Source organism: Corvus cornix, chromosome 4 (genome assembly GCF_000738735.6).
Source record: "Corvus cornix cornix isolate S_Up_H32 chromosome 4, ASM73873v5, whole genome shotgun sequence".
Taxonomy (NCBI): Eukaryota; Metazoa; Chordata; class Aves; order Passeriformes; family Corvidae; genus Corvus; species Corvus cornix.
In genome coordinates this window covers 17,905,889-17,921,950 of record NC_046334.1, presented here as the reverse complement: position 1 = coordinate 17,921,950, position 16,062 = coordinate 17,905,889, and positions in this window count along the sequence as shown.

Sequence of the window (16,062 nt, the reverse complement as noted above, 5' to 3'; positions counted from 1 at the left end):
AATTTAGAGATTAATACTTCTGTTCATTCAGAACATTCTAAATGGCAAACATCGTTTTCGAGTAAACAAAAAAATGCTTAAATTCATTGTTATGATTTTGTTTACTGAAGTTGAAATGTGTTGTACTTCACAGGAATAACTTATTAACGTTTGGAACAGTCATTCATTTCCTTCCTTAAAAATCTCAAAAAAAATCTTTAAAACAAACATTAGGGTTTCTAAGTACACACAATGACAGTAAAACTCCATCTTCTGCTGGAGAATATAATTAAGAAATGAAATGCACCTGTTCTTTTAGCCAGTGTTATTTGATCTCCACTTGGAAAATTAAAATGTCACTGCTGCCTCAGAAAAGCATATGTTATTATTATCACACATTAGGATTGACTTAGTACCCCAAAACTCCCAGTCAGGACCAGACCATACTGTGTTAAAACACAGAATTGTACATAATTCAAGTACAAATTTTATGGTGATTTACTGCTGGTTTTTTTTCCTGCACTACAATGTCCACAGGTTTCTTAGGTTTGTTAGGTTTGTATGACCAAGGCAAAAAGTAAATTAACTCAGTACCCAACTGGAGTAAAAATCTCTCTACTCAGCAGTTGTTTCCTATGTACCTGAGTTACTATATTGTATTGCAGTTTTTTCTTAAAATAACATTCAAAGGGACTTGCAAGTTTTTTTCTAAATAATCCAATGGAAATGAGTCCTGGTTTTGGCTGGGCTAGAGTTAATTTCTTCCCAGGAGCTGTTGTGGGTCTGTGTTTGGGATTCGTGCTGGAAACAGCATCAATAATTCAGCGGTATTTTGGTCACTGCTGAGCAGCTCTTGCACAGAGTCAAGGCCTCTTCTGCCTCTCACCCCATCCCACTAGCAAGGAGGCTGGGGGAGCACAAGAACCTGGGAGGGGACACAGCCAGGACAGGTGACCCTAACTGACCCAAAGGAGGTTTCACACCCTGTGGCATCTTGCTCAGCACATAAACTGATGGAAGAAGGAGGAAAGGACATTTTCAGTGTTGATATTCTTCTTCCCAGATAACTGCCACATGAGATGGAGCCCTACTTTCCTGGAGATGGCTGAACACCTGCCTGCCCACGGGAAGAGGTGAAGGAATTCCTTGCTTTGTGTGCACAGCTTTTGCTTTACCTATTAAATTGCCTTTATCTCAACCCACAGGTTTTCTCACTTTTACTCTTCTGATTCTCTCCTTCATCCCAATGCAGCAGGAGGCAGTGTGAAAACAGATGTGAGGGGTTTGGTTGCCAGCTGGGGTTAAACCACAACAAAATGTCTTCAAAATAATATGAAATCTCACGACTAAGGGACACTTCAGTTGTTAGTTAGTAAGATGACACTCCAGGATCTGGAGCATAAGAGAAAACAACTAATTATTTCATTTTTCCTTATCATGGTCTGACTCTGCTCTTATGGTCTGGTTTTACAATCAATTAGTGAGTGTGTTTGAATGAAAGGAAAAGCACTTTCCCTTCCATGTCTGCTGGATTCAGCCAACAAGTTCCTGGATGTTCCACATTTTGAAAGATTTTTAGCTTATAACAAAGGCACTGCTTTAATTTGGGCGGGATTTTCACAAATATGTATCTACAGCTAGGTTGAAAGATGCCTTGGATAAAACTCTGGTTACTCCAGACTGAGGACATTGCTGCCTGGGCAGGCTGTGGTACAAGAGTGAGCTCTATCACTCTGGTACAAAGTGCCTGGTATAATCCCTCTCTGGCTGACCTAAGCAAAGTTAGTCTCAAGACAAGAAAGGTTTTGCTGCCTTCCTGCTGATTTGTGCTATATTATTTAGCATATTATAGTGGGAATATTTCAGTTAGCTTTCACCATTTTCCTTTGGTGTTTGTCAGTTTCCTTAAAAATAACCTTTCCTGTCTCTGTTTGCCCTAGACTTTTCTTTTCCTCTTTACTTTTCTTCTTTTTTTTTCATTTTGGGGTGAGGGGAGGGTGGGCTCTGTGTCTGTAGTGCCTGGTATTCCCATTTTCTTTTGCTTTAGAAAAACTGAGCAGAAAGAACAAAACATTATTAGTGTAGTCAATTCCTTCAGTGTAGCTATTACAGCTATCAAATATTTGCAGTTCTGATTCCAAATTCATTGCTTTTGCTGCAAGGAAATATCAGGCCTTGCTGGAGTGAGATTGTTGTTGTTCCTGCTGCTACATATTGGTACAGTGTGATTTTTATTTAGTGATTTTTATTAACAAGGAGGAAAAATGGGCTTGGAGCTTTCCAAGTGACCAGACTGAAAGGAGCACAAGCTGAAACGTATTTTATTGTAATAGTATCTAGCGATCCCAGTACTAATAAGGTGTCACTACACCAGAGGTTTGTTAAAACAGTGAAAGCATGCTCCAGATCTAAAAAGCCAACAGGCCAAACAGATGACGCAGAAAGGGGCAGAAAAACCAGTAAAGATGCAGTACCACAGACCCCCAGTGCAGTGGGCCAGAAGCTGGTACACACTGCTGCTCTACAAATAATGATGACTGTTTTTAAAGCTACTTCTATGAGATAGGAGTCCATCTCCTGCTTGCAAAATGACAAGATCTATTAACTCACTGAAAAACAATACTTTTGGCAGCACAGAAAATGCACAAAGAGGAGGAAATTCAAATAGCTTTATCCTCCCCTCAAAGCTGTCCTAAAGGAGGGAAAGGCTTCCCATGTAAGAAGATAGCCCTCAGGGCAAGGATACTGCACTTTCCTATGGGCATGGGGGTTTCCCAGAGCTTCTGCAGCACTCAGAACACTGTTCCTTGACAGCACAAGGATTTCAGGGACAATCCTTCGGGGTGGCTTGCACAGTGGATTACTCAATTACTGTCAGAAAACCTTGGTGATCCTTTGGCCTTTTAACACAGCATAAAGCAGCTGCATCAAGGACAAGAGATGCAGTCAGTACCAGCAGGCAGGAGAGCTGAATGTACAGTACTACAGTGTCTGTGCCTTACAGCAACTGGGAGCCAATTCCACCCTGCCAGACCAAAAGCTACTGAACCATCAGCCTGACTCAGTGTTGCTTACCTACATTGTGTTAATATGCATGCAGCAGGTGAACTTGAAATGGCAGCATAAACACCTCTCTTCCTGTTAAACTTTTCATACTTGCCACCAAAATTTTGATCCAGGATAACCACTTTACAACCAAGAAAAAAACCAACCAAACCAAAAACCCCACACACAAACACCCAACACATCCACAAAACAAAATCTTAGGACTGGCTTGAGGCCTGGCTTGGTCTGGCTGGCACATCCTGGGTAATACATCCAGAAAAGGTTTCCCGCTGTTGCAAACTGTGTGGAGGGGACCACTGCCCATGCACATATCACCAGTCAAACAAAGCACCCTGAGTTATGAGACGGATGACATCATCATCTACCACTGAAACCCCCCACCCGCCTCCTCTGAATATGAGTGTTATCTTAGGCCCAGGAGAAGAAGAATGAATCACTGCAAAGAACCCACAAGGAAATCCAACACAGCTACTGTGCTGAGGTCAGCTCTGACAGGGTGAAATTCCAGCAATTCCAGCAGTGGGAGATTGCTCACAAACCACCAACTCAAAGAAACCCACCGACTCAAAAGATGAGAAACACTGAACATGGGATTATTTAGCATTAGAAGCAAGAGAATCATTTAACCAATAAAATAAGAGAACTGGGCACCATTAACTCCTTTGTTTGCTAAAAGGTATAAATAGTGAAATGTTCTTAGTGACCTCAGGACCCCCACCACTGAGAAGCCCAGGATGAAGAAGGACCAGCAGGATGCCACTGGATCTGTGGGCATTGAATACCTTCTGCTTTATCTCTGTGTCTCTGTCTCTCTCTCCCCCTCCCCTTTTCTACTTCTTTCTATTTCACTCTCACACATTTTATTTTTAAATAAAATCTGTACTATTGACTTTGGCATATGTTCTTGTTTGCACCTTAATGTGGGTAGAGACATCTCTCAACAATCAAATCACTTTACTCTCAAGTCCAGATATTCCTCTCCATATACTTGCAGAAGTCATAATCCATTTGGCCTGCTGAAATTTAAACATGCAATGCTGGCAGAATTAAGACAAAAAACCACCTCAAACTGTGTGACAGAAAACATCATAACCACAACTGATGTGTAAAGACACTATCTCACGTTCTCACATTCAAATTTGCTACAAGTTTCTCATGCCTGTCAATCTTGTTTTGATTAGAACAGCTTCCAGGGCAGTCCCTGAAGCATTTGTAAATGAATCCTTCAAACAAACAAATATCTCACTGATGCCAGTAGTCCAGTTAAGCCCATTTCTCCTCTGTGGAAATCTCTGTAAGCTCTGAAACAACCAACAGCCACAGCAACTCAGACAAGAAACACATGAAATCTCTTTTTCAAGCTGTTTTGGGACTGAACAAAGGATCAGATAAATAAAAACCTTTTAGAGAGTTAACGAAAAAAACAGACTAGGAAGTGCCTGATCAGAGAAGATTAACTGGGTTATGCCCAGATTATACAGCTGACTGCTGGAAAGAAATGAATTGTGCTGACATGTATGCTGGGAACATTCCTTCTGCCCTTCCTTGAGCAACCAGATACAGATAACTCTTAAAAATATTTCTGCAGGTTTCTAAAGAGTTGGATCTGCAGGTCTAAGCACAAGGAGAGTGCTGTAAAGAAAATTTAATTATCCAACTTCATGAAATTCTGTTCTGGAGCAGACCGTAAAAGTAGAAACAGTGAGGGTGTGGTCTTTGGCATATTAGACCTGATCACAACACATGACAAGCAGAAGATTTGGGACCTCACCTGGAACTACATCAACGAAAGAACTTTGGCACCATGAAAAAGGACTCAGCACAATTACCTAATCTTGCAATTTAGATTAAAATAAAATTAACTAAATTTACATTAAGTAAAATTAACTTGACTGGGGCCTAGTCCAGGAGATGCTTCAGGTTGGTTGCTGCCTACTTCTTCTGCCCAAACCCTTTCCCTGGCAGGTGAAGCTGTGCTGTTGCAGGCTCCCAGAGTAGTCCCAGACATCACAGGGAGGTACAGGATTAGGTTTACCATCCCAGGGTAACCTGCTCATGCACCAGAACGCCATATAAACAACAAAAAACCATGCCACCAAGTTACTTCTCTTCAGGCAACTCAGGAGCTTTGCTCGTGGTTCTCAAATCCATTCCAAATGTCAGGCAGACTTTTAAGGCACTTATACCCCTCATTGGACATCACTCCTGATGCATATTCAGAGCTGATCTTGAAACACAAGCTAAAGCTTGAGTACCAGATGTCAGCCTAGATATTTGTACATTCAAATTGGAAGTTTTGAAGCCACAAGGTAACCTGAACAAATTTTCCCATTCCAAAGTCTTCTACATATTCTATATTTGGTACTAGACATTTCATAAATACACTAGAAAGTAGAGCCATATGCATGCAGCTTCTAAACTATAGAGGAAAGAAAGCATTAAAGAAAGACACATCCTGGGCCTCCGATGCAGTTCACCATTCACTGGGCTATTTTTGTCCTTAAGTAACTTTAAAAACCCCAGCCTTGGTCCTTCCACGAGTTCACAATTTCCAAGTAACCTGTAAGAACAGCACACAGAAAGAACAATGGTATATAAGCAGTGACAGGATGTGAAAGGCACATGGCACACAAGTCTAAGAAAGGATGGTCTGTTCTAATATATTATTTTTTCCTGTAGAAACTAAACATTAAATTGAGCATTTGTGCTAAGCAATTATGAAACTCTTACTACCCTAACAAAAAGGCCAGCAACATGGCATAAATTTAGGCTGCCTAGAGAGGAGTGCATTGCGTTTGTCATGTTTTAGAGGGAGCAATTACCTTTCATTTTGGCTGAAAACTTATTTTGCTGGACGTTGAGAAAACACATGTATCAAGTTATCCCCCAAAATGCGGCATTTGCGTGTTTACACAGTATCTTGACTAGAATGGGTAAATGATAGAAAATTGTGTACATCAGGTAGGAGAGAAAAGGCCTGTTTGATACACAGAAATTCTGAACACCCTCAAAGTTGTAACCCAAATCATGCCATCGATTCAGACATAGCAGTCACGTAAGTAGGAACAAAACAGTCTGTGGGGATACTGTGAAGGAAATCTGAAAATGCCAAGGTTTTCTTTCTATTATTATTAGTCAGTTTCCTTAAGCCTTCAAGTTACTGACAAAATTTAATCCCTTAATTAAATTAGATTAGGTGTTACAACAAATTTGGAGAATGCAATCATATTAGTCTGTCAGAAGCATGGGGTTTATTGCTCGCAGGAGGACTCACAGTGAAGGAACCTTGCTTTGCTGGAATTACACAGGGTCTGCAAAGTGCCAGCAGAGACTGTATTTCAGACTTCAGCACACCAGAGTAGAACACAGACCCAGGACCAGTGCAAGTCTCTCATCCCACCACTGGATCTGCTAGTATAACTTTGACTGGTCCAAAACAATGGCTGCTCATTCTCTGGAAACTCTATTTTCCACAAAATACTGTTTGAATTTCATTGACTCAAAGCCTAAAACTCAAGAAAATTTGAGTGAAGTAGAAGCTCCCTAGGAACTTGAAATTGATTAGCAAAATGGATTTTCCTGTTCCCTCTAATTCCAGTCACAAAACAAACACCAGGACTTTCCATTGAGCAACTAAAATGATATTGGACAGGGAGGAAGGTGTCCACAAATTCTTCCTGGTATTGATTATTGTTCAGAAAAGAATTCTTTGTCAAAGGCCAAAAATCATCAATGGATTGCTTTTGATTCACCAACATTTCAGTGGCTGCCATACACTTCAGACTTAAGAAATCAACACTTCGCAGTAAAACTTCATTTTTCTGTGGAGATTCTGGCTCCCCAGAGTTACAGAGGTTTTTTTGAGAAAACGTTATGAAGTGGCTCTTTGATGCTGATCAAACAAAATCGATCGGTGGATATTTCTTACTGAGACCACTAACGGAAACACTATCAAAATCCATTCCAACAGCTGCAGACACAGCTAAGAGACCAGGAGCTAAATAAACAGTCCAAGAGCTTCCCCATTTTTCCTTTTGCAGATTGCTGCATGGCACAGCAGTTGTGCTGTCCTCTCTTGCACAGTCCACTTTGCCTCTGTTGCTTGCACGAAAGCAGGGAGTGAACCTTCAGGTCTGTTGTTCCAGTTTTCTCTGGGGAGAGGAAATTGTTTGACAGTGCCATAAAGTCAAGTTTTGAGCTGTGTATTAATTTTATGTCTGCCATCTACACTCCACTCCTCTTAATTAAAAAAAATGACTGACCTTGATAAGTAAAATGAGTTGGTGAAGGTAACATGGCTCAATCAATGACTGACCTCAAAGAGAGCCTTGGCAAGAGGCACTTCATATGCACAACAGACTAAAGGGGTAGAAAAAATAATGACATAAACCTCCAAGTTGTCCCTTTTAAGCTCCATTCCAAAACAGCACACTGACATGCCTCAGAGATGTAGTGATTAGATTATCGCTAGAGAATATGGAATTAGTTTGGGGAGTTGTGCAGACATTATTATTTCTTTTATGACAGCAGTTAAGGAGTTCAAATCATGCACTGTGAGACTTGAGATGGCGATTATACAGAAAGAAGGAAGAAGAAAAATCCCCACCCAGGGAGTTTACATTCTAAATGATTCTCAGATACACTAATTATTAGGTTGCCTGACATTTAATCAATCACTGAACAATTTAAATGCTTGACAGAAAGGAAATATCTGTCTTTGATTTAGTATGAGCCGATTTCTAGCAGGAAAAACTTAAAACTGAATAAACCAATTATTATTCCCATTACCTCATCCTGAGTGACTCTCTGGGATGATAAAGCCATCTTATTGGACTTATAGCTAAGAAATAGACTTCTAAGGCATAAAGTTCTCCAGATGGATGCTTTTGGGGAATTAGTTGAATAAGAGAGATTTAATCCATCCAAAAGTCAGTATACTTAAATACATGATGAACATTAAAAACTCTCTGCTAATCCAAAGTGACAGGTACTAATAGGGTACTTAGTAGATTAATAGCTAGCAGGCTATGTTTGGGACCATGCTGTTTATTTCTATCGTGTGCTTGAATGGATGTAGAAAATAAACCCAGTCCCTTAGGCACATTTAACTCAAGTGGACAAAAATGCATGATTGTACATCTAAGCAGGCAATTGAACCTGTAAGTTTATCTTTAAGATGCCATATTCCTTCAAGCTCTTGAGAAGAAAAATCATAAACCAATTCTGGAAGAACTTTCTAATTACTGCATGTGGCGGTTTGCTGATTTTCCTTGCACTACTTTTTGTCAAAGGGAATTTTTCAGTTTTAAGACACTGTCTTTTCAGGTCTTAATTAATACCATGCACAGGTGCCATGCAGGATAATCACAGTAAATCACACAAAGGGTTATGAGTCTCTGAGGAACTCTTATTAAAGAAAGTCACATCACAAAGCAATAAGCTAGAAGGATGAAACTCTCACACACCACCCGTTTTGGTTGGGGCTTTTCATGTCTACAGAAGGAATCAGATTTATTTAACCAGAGGCCCTACCCTTTAAAAAAAATGGGGAGACAGACAAAAATATCTCACTAACACTTTCTATGATGTGAGGTTCTGCAAACAGTGTACTTGATGAACAGAAGATATCCCTCATACTTGCACTGTATTTTTGCAATTACAGTTTGGATGAAGGGGTAGTGTCAGAGTCCTAACACCAGCCTCTGAATTCCCCCAATTATTTGGCACCAAAAGTTGCAAGGGACAGGTGAGTAAAAAGTAAAGGCAATGTTACTCTCTGTGGCTAGCGAAGTACCACCTCTCCTTTTCTCTGACTGCACATTAGACAGGGTTCCAAATCTAAGAACCATCACAACTTACAGTGCATGCTTTCATGTGGTCACACACTACAGAAAATATTCAGGATTGTAATTTGTTCAAAACTGACAGTCTGCTCCCTGCTAGCACTGCAGCTTGACAGACTCCTCCAAAAAGACAGACTGAGTCAGATATTGCATGATCTTCCATATTTAAAAGAACTGAGACAAGCTTCCCATGTTGTTGGAAGAAGGATTAATAGGAGGATGCTCAGTGCATCTCGGTGTGCTCTTGGGAAACTGCAAGGATCAATCTCTCTAGACTTCTCTGCTCCCTGGCAGGCTGCTCTGAACAGCTCTACAAGTCCTTGGAAAAAAAGGGCAACAAATGTCTTTAATTTTTTCTAGGTACCATTTCAGGTTTTCTGTTCTCAAAGGATATTTTTCCTTCTGCTAAGAAACTTTGTCCTTGAAATCAAACTAACAGATTTTCTACACACTGGGAATTCCTGTTTCAACACACTTTTAGTAGTACTAATGCAGTAACACCAGAGGATGCACAGAAGAATGAAACAAAGAAATGCCAATGATGATAATAACAACAGCCACCAATAAACTCTGCCCTCAAAATCTGTCATTGTAAACAGAAGCAACATTTGTAACAAGACACCAAAAGTTTAACTACCTCAGTTTTCTGTATCCAGAAGTGGCGAGCAGAAGATATACAAAAGGGAAAATGCATGAATTTGTTAATCATTTAAAATATTTTAATTTGAACTGAAGAAACTTAAATGTAAGTAGTAAAGGCCTTATCTACATTTGGATTGCTTCCACTCCTATGGTTTGCTAACACTTGTTGGTGTTGGCAGCATTGCATGCTGCCAAGGATACATTTTTAAGTCATAGAATCATTTAGGTTGGAAAAGACCTATAAGATCACAGAGTCTGAATAAATATGCTGAGATGGAGATCATAAAGTTATAAAAATCTCTATGCAAGATGTTTCTAAAAGTAGAAAAGGCACAATTGATTTGCCAAGGGTCATGTTGGAGATTTAGGATAGATTAAGGAATTAAACATTTTTTTCTTAGGTATGTTTATGCTGCATTGACTGCCAAATCATGTCTCCTTTTTACCCATAATGGAAAAGTGAGGTACAGAACCATAAACAAGAGCAGCAGAACATGATCACACTGTCATGAAAAGGAGCATAAGGATGAAAACCTCTTGACTTCTGTCAACAGAAGCAAAACAACAGTAAACTAACAAGGAAGCAGGAAGCATTAACAAGTCAGGTATGCCATGCCTTCCTGTGCTTGGGGTTTTCAGGTGTTTATAAACTAGACACTATGTAAACTAAAAAAACAAAATAAAACAAAACTGAAGAGCTACCTCTGAATATCTGCCAGATTCATAATATGGAAACAAACAATTCTCTTTGCTTCCACTGAAAAAACAGAGGAGGTAAGTAAATAGGCAGAAGAGGTTTTAAGACAGTATCATCAGAGTTCAGGCATGAGCAAGAGGAAAGAAACCTCACTTCCTACATCAGGAAAAAAAAATCTCACTGTCCAGAGTCACAGTGGTGTAAAAGTATAATAAAGCAAAACAAAACTGAGTTCTCCATGAGCTAATGTTAGCATACCAGAAAAGAAAAAGCAAAGCTGCTCAGGAGAGCTTTTCTATTTGCTGACCATACAGCTGATAGAAAGTAGTAAGAATTGCTAGTAAAAGGAAAACCAAACTCTCACGAACTTCAAAGACAAAAAAGTAAATTCTGTGACTGTGAGGGAAAACTATGATTTCATATTTTCCATAGGTACCATATTTTAATCATCATTTCAGGAGAACCCCAAATGTTGGCAATTTGTATACTTAACTCATGGAGTAGAAGCAAAGACACATACACTGTTGAGCAGGTTTTAGCAGAACTACACCCAGGTATTTATAATCAACAGACTCAAGACTGGAAGCAAACTCTGCCAGTGAAGTACAAGATGCAGCAACTTCATCTCTGCAATAGATTTCAATCTCCATGTGTCTCAAATATTTCCCCCTACAATGAAGAACATGATCGTTTAATCCAGTGTTCAGTGTCTAAAAGCTGAGTTCTTGAAAGGCACATTTTTTCAACTTGAAAGGTTAGGTTTTTCAGGAGGTTCTGCATTTTACTCACTGAACAAGAACCCCTCAAACAATAATTTATTTACAGAATGTATTAACAGGGAGTTTCCAGGTAAAACTATAACAAATTCCAAACACACACTTTAAAATGTAGAATTTTCTGCTGCCCCATCTAACCACTAATCAAACACAAAAACCTGGTTTTCCAATTTCTGATTAATAAATGAACCCATCATATTCTAGCAATCTACTTCTCGTGCAGGTGGGCAAACAGGATGGGGTTGTGGAGATGCCCAGGACAGTCTGACAAACAGAAAGGTTTTTATAAACAGGTGTTTGCTGCTTTTTTTTCCTTTTCATGATACATAAAAGGAGGGAAAGTTTTGCCAAAATTAAGGCAGCCTGTTTTGTATATCACACCTGCTAGAGTCCAAAGTGTGAACAGTCCTACTGCGTATAGAGGCATTCATCACAAAAGGTTGGGAAGGAAAAAATTCTGCAGCTGGGAGAGGTATCTATCTTTGCAGATCTAATCTTCCTGAAGCTGTTTAGCAAGACTTTTCACTCTTGCTCCCTAAATGACCTCATAGAAGATTTTCCTTTGCCTGCCTCATCGATACACCATCTTTTATTTATCTAAACACATAGGAAACAAACACACCTCCTTTGCTAGAAGATCAAACTCATCCTCTTCCTCCCAAAATGCTATTTGGTGAAGTGACAAAGTATCAGTTGTACCATTGCACCACCTCAAAGGAAATCAGCAAGTACAGCCCTTCCTCAATGATAATCTACTCAACCAAAGACTACACACTAATTAGGAAGAACTAAGTATGTTCCAAAGAAACTTCGTCCAAACTGCCAATTAAATACAACCTGAGCTTATTATGATTTTCACAAAATGAGGAACAATTGGTTTCATCAGCTTTGTTCACTTTCACAGTCCTTTTTCTGGTTTGAGTTCTAGCCAGAGATGAGAAACAAAAGCAGCAAAAATGCCATAAAAGGGGCAAAATGCTGTTCTTCCTGAATTTATAATACACAAAGGGTTCATTATCTCAGTCACTCTCATTCTCTGAATGACCAGTCTCTACCAGGCCAGACCAACCTTCTCACTAATTCTAATTTCTCTTAATTTTGGGAAAGCTCTGGGATAAATCATCAAGCTATAGCTCCAAGGCTCCCTCTAAGAGGTTTTAGATGTGGAAAGACAAAGAAGAAAATTGTTCTAGTACTTCCTGATTGCTTTTTAAAGCAATTTGAAAGCATTGAATGGTCTCTATTACCAATTCCCACAGAGAAGAGAAAAGCACTGAAGCTACAGCTCTCCTTTGCACTCTTGGGGCAAGGGACCAGATGTTAAAATAGTGATTGGGCATCCCTCACACTAAGGGTGCTAGGCAATGCTAACATCTCTCCTATGGAAAGGAGTAAAGCAGCAGTCTGCTTAGAAAGCTGGGAGACCAGACATACCTTCATGTTTTAAGGCTGTAGAGATCAGGAACTCATAAGATGTGCCACCCTAAGTAACAGAATTTCACTCACTGAACCAAGAAATGTTGCAAAAGAAGGAAATAAACGCCCCTCCTCCCCCACCTTGATTTGTTTTTCCCATGAAGAATCTTTTCTTATGCTTCCATAAATCCTTTTCTTGCTGAAAATTCTCACTTCTCAAACTTGCCCCTTTTACCAATGGGGATTTCTCTAACATGAACTTCTAATCTCTCACTGGATATTGGCAGACCTGTGTCTTGACAGAATTTTCCTGTTTCATCTCCCACAGTACAATTCCAGCTGGCAAAGCTTTCAGGGACACCAACCAGCCACAATCACAGCTCTGCCAGATCAGCATGACACTGTTTTCTCCTCTGTCTGGAAAAGCTGCTAATGGACCAGAAAGTGGGTTGACACAAAATAGACCAAATCTCAGCATACAGAAATAGCAAACATTAATTAGATCAGAACAGCTCAAATGTTCTTTTTACCAGACTGTAAATTTGTTCATAATTTGATTTATTACAATTTGTTGAGGAGAAATTCAATTGTTGAGTGTTGAATCAACCTTTGATGGTCATTTGTTATTATCTCATATTTCCCTTCATTGTTGTCTGTTACACTGTTTGAATCATCTTCAAAATTAAACACATCTAATAAAATGTCTGCTTGTAAAAAAAAAAAAAAAAACATGCCACCCAAACCCAAATACTACCAGAAAACAAAAAACAAACCAACAAACAACCCAAACAGTTTCAGGCTAAAACAGCCTGGGAATTGTAGCTGCATGAATCCCACCCATAATGGGACCTGAGGTTTAAGAATTATAAGGCACATGTTCAGGGATCTAGCTCCCCATCAGATCACTTACACAACAGGATGTAAGGAACATGAAGATCAGATTCTGAAGCTAAATGAAGCTATCCCAGTCACTGAAAAGTTGAAGGATTTGTAAGATCTCCATAGGTTTTCCTTAAAGGGATCAACTTGTTTAATTGTTTGCAGTAAAATCTAGGAGCACTTGTTTCCCTCTTTAGATGTTTTTGTGTGGAAGAAATAAAAATAATTTTTTTCCCAAATCAAAAAAATGGTGATATCATCATCATTCTATACATGTGGCAAATTATTGATGTCAGAAATACATTTCCTAAGAGTGTTATTCTTCAGTGCTTAATTTATGAGGATTTGTCAAGAAATGAAACACTTATAAGTCTCTGATAAGTTCTAGGTTCATGCCCAGAAAATCAGGAATGTCCCACTGGCTAAAACACAGGATTTTTTTTTTGTTTCACAAAACATTTTACATTCCTAACACCAATCTTATGCAGACTCTCTGCAAGCCAAAAAGCAACACTGTGAATTTAAATAGCCCTTGAAGTGATTATTACTTTTTTTAATTGCTGTTCCACAGCTGGAAATCTTACCAAGGTCACCTGTAAAATTATACAAGTGACTGACAAGAAAAACAGAAATAGCTATCTACAATAACTCCAAAAACCCCCATCCTGAGTAATCACAATTAAGTATCTCAATCTACTTGAGATAATATAGCAACAGGCTTCAGGGTCTCAGAAGACAGAAAAACAGCACAGTCTGAAGGGAGAGACTCAACACAATAGAAACTGGCAGGTGATACCAGCTTCATTAGAGAAACAGCTAATTTGGATTCGAGTGTCATACTAATGAAACTATCCTCCAAAACCTCAGTCAGCAACTCCAGTAAGGTTTGTACAGAACTTTCTAACCTGGCTTAATATTTGCAGTTTGACTCATTTCAAAGTTCTGCATTGACTTCCTAATGATTTCTTTCTGTAAGAGCATGCCATACAGAGACAGAAGCAGAAAAAAGATACAATGCAGAATTTAAGTGAACGTTTTTACTGCCTGTATTTCCTGACTGCATTTCCTTGGAGTACTGGCAGCAAGACGCTTCCCAGAGCAAAAGAGATTTAAATGTACTACAGAAAATCAACATATTATACCCACACTGAAAAATAACTTATTTTTTTCTTATAAACCATATACAAACAGCACTTTTCATTAAAAAGCAATTCCTTTAAAGTTGAAGGCTTGAAGGACACCAAGTACAAAAGTTATGTGCCCTCAGCATAGCTATCAAGTGGCACGTCTGGAGCTGCCAAACATACGTGCAGTAAATCAGCATCTGTGTTTCAGTGAAGAGACCTGCAACTTGGGCTCTGGACAATCCTGAATCTCACAACAGCATTGTTCTGCACACACTGGATGCATATTGCTCTCCCCTTAAGCACCCCCTGAAGTCAGTGCAAGTCTTTGGTCCTAACTCAATGAGGCAGTGGCTAAGGCTGTGGGGTTCTTCTATTTGTAAACAGCACTAGGACACTGGTAATAAGAACAAAACTTGAAAGCTCATTGTGGAAGGGTAAAACCATTTTAGGCATTTGATAGTACAAACACTACCCCATAGTTTGAGACTGTGTCTCTCTTTCCACTAGGATTATCATATTATGATTATTATTAGGACAATAAAGTCCCATCTCTGAGACAAATGGTTTCCAAAGAGGCTGCTATGATGAACCTTCCACTACCAAGAGAATCAGGAAAAAGGTGAATCATTTCTTGGAGCTCACATACTATATATCAGACAGGAACATATAAAAAATACATGTATCATTGCTGTGAAGAACCCTTTGCTGTGTGCCATGGTTTAAAAAAGCACTAGTTTCACCCTAACCCAGCTTCTTGCTTTTCTATTCAGTTTCATCACTGACTTGAGCACAAGTCAAGAAAAGGCCATACCTATCTTTGAATTCAGAGCAAAGACTGCTCTGTCTGGAAGTCCTACTACTCCAGCACAAGTGTGCCTTGCTCGCAACGCGTGTATTCAGTTCATGTATCTTATTTATTCATCTGTTATTCTCTGCTGTTTTGACCCTAATTGCTCTCTGGGGGCACCGAATGTACTTGCAAGAGAAAATAAGTTTCCACAAGAAAGGCCGCAGCAGCTCTGGGTTTCTAGGTCCCTGACAAAGAATTTAAACCTACCTGAATCAGACATCCAGTGAATTTTGTAACAAATGGAGTGAAACTGTTCGTGTTCATTCCTGCTGAAATACAGGTCTAATTTAAAAATAGGACCAGGCTGATCTTTGGATCATCAGGATTGTTTAGAAGAAGGCTCCCTTGCACTTCTCACTGAAAATCAAAGATTGATTTCCCTCCTTCTCTAATTTTTCTGGCCTCTCTCTGAATGTTACTTACAATCAAAAAAACAAACAAGTAAAACTCCCATTATTCTGCTCTCACTCAAAAAATCAGAGGGAAGAAAGGCAGTGGGAAACCCAACTCTTTGTTGAGACTGAAATTTCTCAATAATTTCCCAATTTCTCAACCATAACTGACAGCTAGGAACAAGTGATACTTGGAAAATAACCTGATTCAACTTCACAAAACAACCAGCTTTTCAGCCTACCATTTAAAGCCTGTTGAAGCCAGTGGGATATAGTTGGATTACTGGAAGACATTCAAATCTCACATGAGATTAGGTTTTCTTATTTTGGAGTTCCATAAACAGTCGGGCAGCAACTTCTCTGATCCATGCAACAGGCATGCCGCATAAAGGGGT